A 6,000-nucleotide genomic window follows, 5' to 3' on the forward strand; every position below is an offset into this window, starting at 1 on the left:
GAGAATCATCTGCATGCTTTTCAGTGAAGTTTTTGTATTAAAGCAATAATCAACTGTGTCGTTTCCAGGCTAAAAGTTTAATATATTGGGCAAAGCCTAAAGAGATAGGATGGTTCCTCCCTTTTGCACGCGCGTGTGCTGCGGAGGATGCTGTCAGAGCGAGTGATGCTGCAGACTGAAGATGCATGGACACAGCCGATGCCATTGATGTGTGTTTGGCCAGATAGAGACGTGGCCGGTTCCTGCCTCAGCACGGCGGGCTGCAGGCCGGGACATGGACACGTTGGCTACAGGTGGGAGCAGGTGACCAAGGAGGTGTTTTTCTCTGGTGTCGACCCAAGAGCCCCTGGCTGACGTGCTGCTGTCTGAGTATAGCTCTTGGTTTAAGGTGGTGCTGTGGGCTCTGTCCCCCGGCAGGCAGGGATGGGGTTGCTTCGTTCCCCGCCTCACTGGGACTCGTAGGCAGCAAAGATCTCCGTGTTCGTTCCCCAGGACGCAAGAGTCAAAGCGGATTAAAGGTCCCTCGGCTGATCACATTTATTTCATTATTTGAGTGAAATCCCCTGTAAATACCTCCTCCCTCCCCCCCTTTTTCTTTTTATAAAAATAGAAGGCAGGGAAGAATTGGAGATTTAGGAAAAGTTAATCGCAGGGGTTGCTTGAAAACCGTTAACCTCTGGCAGCCCAAGCGGGGCTGAGCAGCGCCCGAGCCCCGCTGCGGTGGGGAGATGCTGAATGGCTTGGAGGGGCTAGCGGTTCCCCTGCCCCCCCCAAAGCAGGGTTTTCCCTGGAAAATCCCTGGTTCTTAGCAGGGGAGGCCTCTCCGACTGGGTGTTATTACAGCCGCTTTGTTCACAGCTTGGCCATGATGAACTGCTAATTGTGGCATTGGAACAAATTGGCTCAAGAGCCCGGGCGACTCCAGGCCAGCCCTGCGGCAAGCGCTGCTGGCCTGGGCTTTTGGGCTCAGGGCCGCTGGGAGTGCTGATGCTCTTCCCTTTACTGTGTGGTTACTCTGAGCCTCTCCGGAGGACGGGGATGGGTCTGGGGACCTGGGCATTGCACGAGGATCTCTCCCAGTTGAAGTATTTCTAACAGATTTCTAGCAGGTGGAGCTGGCTTCCTCTCCGCGGAAACTGCCCCGTCCTTGCAGAGTCCCATCCCTCTGATACACCCTCGCCCATGGGACTTCTCTGATTTTCTCACTTCTCCCAGGACCAGCAGCCTTGTGCAAGACCATTGGCGCTGCAAAGTCAGACCTGCAGAGATTAATTAAAATAAGAGCAATGGGAAGAGAATCTGAGAGCTACAATGATGGATGTTTGCGAAACACTTGCCCAGAGACCGAAGTGCTCTGGGCATTCGCTGATGTTCGCTTCCAGCCAAGGAGCTGTGCAATAGTTACATACACTTGATGCGGCAGTGCTTAAGGAATCAGCTTCTGACATCTGGGAGAAGGTCCACCACAAGGAGCTGTGACGCTCCCAGCGCTGATGCCCACTGGGATTTGCACCTTGGAGCTGCCAGCGCTGGTTTGTCATGGTTTGCTTCCCCTGGCTGCGATGGGTTTTTTTATTTGCTTGAAATCCTAAACTGAAAGTTGTGTGTTAAGAGCACAGTAATGCATCGCCTTTGTGTCCGGTGCAAGCCTCGGGTTATATGAAACACTGATTAATGGGAATCAGCGAAACAGAGGAGCACGTGGAGGGATGTGGTGAGGATGTCTTCAGAGAGGAGGCAGGAGGGAGATGGCAGGTCCAGAGGGGAGAGAAGGTGGCTGAGCGGATTCAGAGCGCTTCCTGACAGGATTTACTCCAGTTGCTGTCCTGCAGTCCCAACTCAGGACGTTTCCTGAGCCAGTGCTGCTGCAGTCTGGGGTCTTTTGTCCCTGGGTGATCACAAGAAGGCAGAAAGGGGGTCTGCAAATTTGACTGGAAATGGCGGCTTTTTTTTTTTTTTTTAAGATGACAAACATTATTTCTGCACCTGCAAACAAGCAAAGAAACCACAGGCCAGAAGGTAAAGTAACAAGCAGTCATCCAAAGGAAAGGCACATTTTTTACTCGGTTGTAAATTAAACCCCCCAACGTGGTTGGTTTCCCCTCTCCCATCCCAAAAAGCAAGGTGATACCTGGGTGAAGAAAGGCTGGGGATTGTCAGAAACTCCTTCCCACTCCTGCTCCTGGGTGATGGCTGGGAGATCGGTGCGGTTTCCAGTGATCCCATGCAGCACAACCCAGAACAGCAGCGCCCCAGTTTTGGGCAGAAAAGTTCCCTCTTGCAGATGACTCAGCCCCAAAACATTCGGAATGTGCTGAAGGGGTCCCAGGGACACTAAACCAAGCCCCTCCTTTTGCAGCTCCTCGGAGCAGGGGCAGGGCAGGAGAGATGAGCAAGAGAGAAAGAAACAGGTTTTTGGGCACCTGCCTCCGGTCGTGACCTTCCCTGGGAGAGCAGGACCCTCTCGACAGCTCTCCCCTCCGCCACACGGGAAGATGCCTCCCACCCTGGGAGGAAGGCACGGCTGGACTCTAACCATCATCAATCATATCCCGCCGGGAAGGGCTTGTGTGGGTTGTGGGATTCCTGGTGGGGTTACTCTTTTTCAAAGCCTCCTGCAATAACAGCAACCGTTGCTCAGCTTCCTTTCTAGATAACCTTTTTCCTGCTGCCCAACATGCTTATCTGCTGCAGACAGACTGGCAAGATGAACCGGAAAGCTGATACCTTATCTCTCCCTCTCAAGGAGCTTATTTAAGTGCTGGAATGTGTTGCGATGGTAAATGATTGTTGAAATCCAAGTGAGGTACATGGACCTAAGGACAGGTCCCACTGGGAGGAAGCACCTAGTCAAAAAGGAGGCTCGCGGGACTACAGCCTTTCCGGGCTCTTCCCGTCTTTTATCTGCCAAAAGATGCGTCGCCTGAAATGTAAAGTGTTTGTTTAAAACCAGAAGGCGTAGACTGGGTTTCTCGCTAATCTGTGGGTTAACGCCGCAGGCTGCTCCCGGCTCCGTGAGGTTCACTGTGTCCCTTCGATACGGCTTTATCTGCGTCTCCGTTTACTCACTGCAGGAAATACAGCGCTGTGTGTCGGCCTTGCAAGGGGTGAAGTGAGGGTTAACCGTCGGCGTGTGATATTGCACGCCACGTATTCCTTGCTCACGCTTTAATCTGGACTCAGTGCAGGAAACAGTAAGATGCTAACACATCCATAAAGGTAAATAGGATTTGAGAGCTATCGGGCTAACTGAAATGAACGGAGCTCGGCTGCTCAGGCAGCCTGATACAACGAAATGAGACCTCTCCGGGGACACAGAAGTCGAGCAGAGCTTCAGCACTTCACTTATTTCAGCCACTGCAAGTGGCAGCTACAGAAACGGCAATTGCAGACGCCGGGGTTTGAACGCTGTGACAGCAGAGGGGCGAGGGAAAAGCGGCCTGGCTGGCATGATGGCCGTAGCAGCTGCTGAGGAGGGGTGAGACAGACTTATTTTGGTCCTGCCCCGGGTGGAAAAATAGGCGGCGGTGCTGTGTGCCAGCCTGGACGGAGCATGCCGCCAGCAAAAGCAGGGTGCTCTCCCTCCCCACGGCAGCTGCGTCCCAGCACAGTCGGGGGTAGGATGGGGAAAGGGGAGCAGGGCCAGGCAAAACTGCAGTGGAGCAACCCCACACCAGTGGGTCGTATGGCCCTGAAGAGCTCTAGGTGTGAGTGTCCAGATCCCAGCGCAAAGACCAGCGAGCAATGGGTGCCTGCGTGTGTGTGAGGGGTCCCTGCACCCCCCATGCCCCGACAGCACCACTGAGGGCTGGGCTCAGGCGTGGCCGTGGCTCTTGCCGCTCTGGCCGCTCTTGCAGGGTAGTTGCCAGAGAAACTGTACCTTGGCAATGCATGCTGCTACCACAGGCTGCTGCATCTGAAAGTTAATCTGTTCCACATCACCGACTGCTTTTCCATAGCGATGCATAAGGAATCGCCATCCCAGAGCAGACCTCAGCCTGTCTGTGTGATGCCGCCGAGTGCTTCAATGGCAGTGCAGGTGACCCTGTGGCAGCCTGCATGGGACAACGTGGTTTCTGGGGGGGTCTGATCCTGAGCTAGCTAGAGCTGACCCATCCCCTGAGGATTTTCATCCCTTGCGAAACTCTTGCAGTTAGACATTGCGATGTGCATGTTTGCAAGATCCTCCAAATTCTCTTTGCATCTTACAAGGTCCTTGGCTCCATCCCCTTGGGTAGCAGCAGGGCGCCAGCCTTTTGGGGGGTTGCAGTGAGGACCCTGCAGGGAAGCAGGGCTGATGGTGAAGTCCATAGTATTTACTTTTCTCCCCACGATGTGATTTGATTATGCTGACAGGGAACGGGACTGGTGTAACTGCTACATCCTGTCATAGCTGGTCAATGTTGTATGTCCCTGCCCCAGCCCTCCTTGCTTAATTTCTTTCGGGCAGCTCTTGTATTTTGGGGACATTGGAGCCCCAGCCCTTGCCCTGTGTCCCTGCTGGGTGCAGTGACCGTCAGGACGGGGCCAGGCTGCCCTGCGAGGCCCAAAGGTGGCTGGCTCTGGCTGCAGCCCCCACCCAGCTTCACAGTTGTCCCTGTCAATGTAAAAAGTAGGAATGGGGGGGATCCATCTGAGCCTCTCAGCGCCTGTGTCTTGTGATCCTGAAACCCAAGAGCCCCCCCTGACTCAGCAGGTTATTAATAACCCCCTGGCTGTGCTCCCACCACAGCGCCTGCCAGCCCTGGCATTGCCTGGCTCTCCTCCGTGGCGAGACGCACGCCCCGGGTAAGGTCAGGAGCTCCTTCCCGCCGGCCTCCGCACCCCATCCCCACCCACGGGGCTGAGCAGAAGTGGTGTGAGGCTTGTGGAGAGGCCTGGAGAGACCCTGAGGCCCCTGCACCTCTCGCCAGCAGAGGAGAGGTTCCTGGTGCTGCTGGAATTCGCCTCATCTCACCCTTGTCCTAGGTCCTCTGTTTTCTTGTAGCTAAAATCAGCCCTGGTCCAGGCTGCGGGGAAGGCGAGTTGGGTTTCCTGGACTGCAGCATCAGCACTGCCACCTGCCCCTTCCCCGGGCTGGGACACACTGGGTGTCCCCAGGCTGGAGGAGCTTGGCCCCTACATCCCTTTGGATGGGGAGAAGTCTGCCAGCCACCGGGTTTCCATTTGTCACTGCTGAACCTCTTCTTTGGTCACAGCCTTTGCCCATGTTCCTCTTCCCAGGATTGCGAAGGCAAAGCAGGAGACACAGAGAGAGAGCCCTCGGGTGTTTGTGGGGCCTGGGGCGAAAAGAATGACACATTCAGCAAAAGAGTGGCGATGCTGCAGCCTGGGTTTGAGCTGGTCCAGAGGGAGCACACAGGCTGCAGGCAGCCTTCTGGGGGTCACTGCCAGGCCTGGAGCGCACGGCCCAGCGCTGCCCAGGTCTCCTCCAGCCCGGGGTGGGCTGCAGCACACCCACATCCCCACCACTTCATACAAACAACCCCGTCCTCAGGGGCTCAGCAAAGCTGCCAGGTGATTTGGTGTGAGGATGAGCCAGGCTGTGTTTACCAGGGCTGGTGCTCATTAGCCAGGCTCATTAGCACTCCCTGGGCAGGTTTTAAATAGAAAAGTGGGAGTTGGCCTCCAGGCCTGGGGTAGCTTCGGCTGTAGCACTGATTCCTTCCCCTTCTTGCTTCCTTCCTTCCCTCCTGCTCTGGTTCTCCCTTCTCTGCTCCCAGACCTTCACATGCTGCAGCCATCTCTGCTGGGAACTCACTCTGCAACACTCTGATGGGGAGCTCGAGGCTTTGCTCTCACCATTGTAAATCTCCCGGCACTAGGAGCACCTTCTCAGTCTCCTCCGGTCTTCCCATCACCCCCGAGGAGGCCATGTCCTCTCCAGCCCTGCAGCTCACGGGCAGAGCTGGGGTTCTGTTGGGCCCTGGGGAAGCTCCCAGAGCCCTGCCTTGCTCCATCTGTGGCTTGTTCCCACTCAGCCTCCTCCCTCTCCCCTAC

Source organism: Opisthocomus hoazin, chromosome 19 (genome assembly GCF_030867145.1).
Source record: "Opisthocomus hoazin isolate bOpiHoa1 chromosome 19, bOpiHoa1.hap1, whole genome shotgun sequence".
Lineage (NCBI taxonomy): Eukaryota > Metazoa > Chordata > Aves > Opisthocomiformes > Opisthocomidae > Opisthocomus > Opisthocomus hoazin.